The sequence below is a fragment of the Musa acuminata genome, unplaced genomic scaffold, assembly GCF_036884655.1.
Source record: "Musa acuminata AAA Group cultivar baxijiao unplaced genomic scaffold, Cavendish_Baxijiao_AAA HiC_scaffold_1126, whole genome shotgun sequence".
Classification (NCBI taxonomy): Eukaryota; Viridiplantae; Streptophyta; class Magnoliopsida; order Zingiberales; family Musaceae; genus Musa; species Musa acuminata.
The window spans coordinates 2133626-2136125 of record NW_027021339.1 but is presented as its reverse complement, the minus strand read 5'-3'; positions in this window follow the sequence as shown (position 1 = coordinate 2136125).

The following is a 2500-nucleotide window of genomic DNA, read 5'->3' as shown; positions in this document are numbered from 1 at the left end:
CTGGCCATTTTTGGCTGCGCGAGCGAGCAGCGAGCGGCGGACAGCGAGCGAAGCGAGAGGCATCACCGTCCCTGCTATACGAAAGCCCCATCCAGCCCTGTGCCACCCGGGGGGTTCCAGGGTGCTGAGATGGCTGACATTTTGCTCCGCTCAAGATGGTCACCGCGCAACGCAAAAACAGGCCAAAAACTGGCCAAAACGGGCCAAAACTGGCCATTTTTGGCTGCGCGAGCGAGCGGCGAGCGGCGAACAGCGAGCGAAGCGAGAGGCAGCACCGTCCCTGCTATACGAAAGCCCCATCCAGCCCTGTGCCACCCGGGGGGTTCCAGGGTGCTGAGATGGCTGACATTTTGCTCCGCTCACGACGGTCACCGCGCGACGCAAGAACAGGCCAAAAACTGGCCAAAACGGCCCAAAAACGGGCCAAAACTGGCCATTTTTGGCTGCGCGAGCGAGCGGCGAGCGGCGGACAACGAGCGAAGCGAGAGGCAGCACCATCCCTGCTATACGAAAGCCCCATCCAGCCCTGTGCCACCCGGGGGGTTCCAGGGTGCTGAGATGGCTGACATTTTGCTCCGCTCACGACGGTCACCGCGCGACGCAAGAACAGCCCAAAAACAGGCCAAAACGGCCCAAAAACGGGACAAAACTGGCCATTTTTGGCTGCGCGAGCGAGCGGCGAGCGGCGGACAGCGAGCTAAGCGAGAGGCAGCACCGTCCCTGCTATACGAAAGCCCCATCCAGCCCTGTGCCACCCGGGGGGTTCCAGGGTGCTGAGATGGCTGACATTTTGCTCCGCTCACGACGGTCACCGCGCGACGCAAGAACAGGCCAAAAACAGGCCAAAACGGCCCAAAAACGGGCCAAAACTGGCCATTTTTGGCTGCGCGAGCGAGCAGCGAGCGGCGGACAGCGAGCGAAGCGAGAGGCATCACCGTCCCTGCTATACGAAAGCCCCATCCAGCCCTGTGCCACCCGGGGGGTTCCAGGGTGCTGAGATGGCTGACATTTTGCTCCGCTCAAGATGGTCACCGCGCAACGCAAAAACAGGCCAAAAACTGGCCAAAACGGGCCAAAACTGGCCATTTTTGGCTGCGCGAGCGAGCGGCGAGCGGCGAACAGCGAGCGAAGCGAGAGGCAGCACCGTCCCTGCTATACGAAAGCCCCATCCAGCCCTGTGCCACCCGGGGGGTTCCAGGGTGCTGAGATGGCTGACATTTTGCTCCGCTCACGACGGTCACCGCGCGACGCAAGAACAGGCCAAAAACTGGCCAAAACGGCCCAAAAACGGGCCAAAACTGGCCATTTTTGGCTGCGCGAGCGAGCGGCGAGCGGCGGACAGCGAGCGAAGCGAGAGGCAGCACCGTCCCTGCTATACGAAAGCCCCATCCAGCCCTGTGCCACCCGGGGGGTTCCAGGGTGCTGAGATGGCTGACATTTTGCTCCGCTCACGACGGTCACCGCGCGACGCAAGAACAGCCCAAAAACAGGCCAAAACGGCCCAAAAACGGGACAAAACTGGCCATTTTTGGCTGCGCGAGCGAGCGGCGAGCGGCGGACAGCGAGCGAAGCGAGAGGCAGCACCGTCCCTGCTATACGAAAGCCCCATCCAGCCCTGTGCCACCCGGGGGGTTCCAGGGTGCTGAGATGGCTGACATTTTGCTCCGCTCACGACGGTCACCGCGCGACGCAAGAACAGCCCAAAAACAGGCCAAAACGGCCCAAAAACGGGCCAAAACTGGCCATTTTTGGCTGCGCGAGCGAGCAGCGAGCGGCGGACAGCGAGCGAAGCGAGAGGCATCACCGTCCCTGCTATACGAAAGCCCCATCCAGCCCTGTGCCACCCGGGGGGTTCCAGGGTGCTGAGATGGCTGACATTTTGCTCCGCTCAAGATGGTCACCGCGCAACGCAAAAACAGGCCAAAAACTGGCCAAAACGGGCCAAAACTGGCCATTTTTGGCTGCGCGAGCGAGCGGCGAGCGGCGAACAGCGAGCGAAGCGAGAGGCAGCACCGTCCCTGCTATACGAAAGCCCCATCCAGCCCTGTGCCACCCGGGGGGTTCCAGGGTGCTGAGATGGCTGACATTTTGCTCCGCTCACGACGGTCACCGCGCGACGCAAGAACAGGCCAAAAACTGGCCAAAACGGCCCAAAAACGGGCCAAAACTGGCCATTTTTGGCTGCGCGAGCGAGCGGCGAGCGGCGGACAGCGAGCGAAGCGAGAGGCAGCACCGTCCCTGCTATACGAAAGCCCCATCCAGCCCTGTGCCACCCGGGGGGTTCCAGGGTGCTGAGATGGCTGACATTTTGCTCCGCTCACGACGGTCACCGCGCGACGCAAGAACAGGCCAAAAACTGGCCAAAACGGCCCAAAAACGGGACAAAACTGGCCATTTTTGGCTGCGCGAGGGAGCGGCGAGCGGCGGACAGCGAGCGAAGCGAGAGGCAGCACCGTCCCTGCTATACGAAAGCCCCATCCAGCCCTGTGCCACCCGGGGG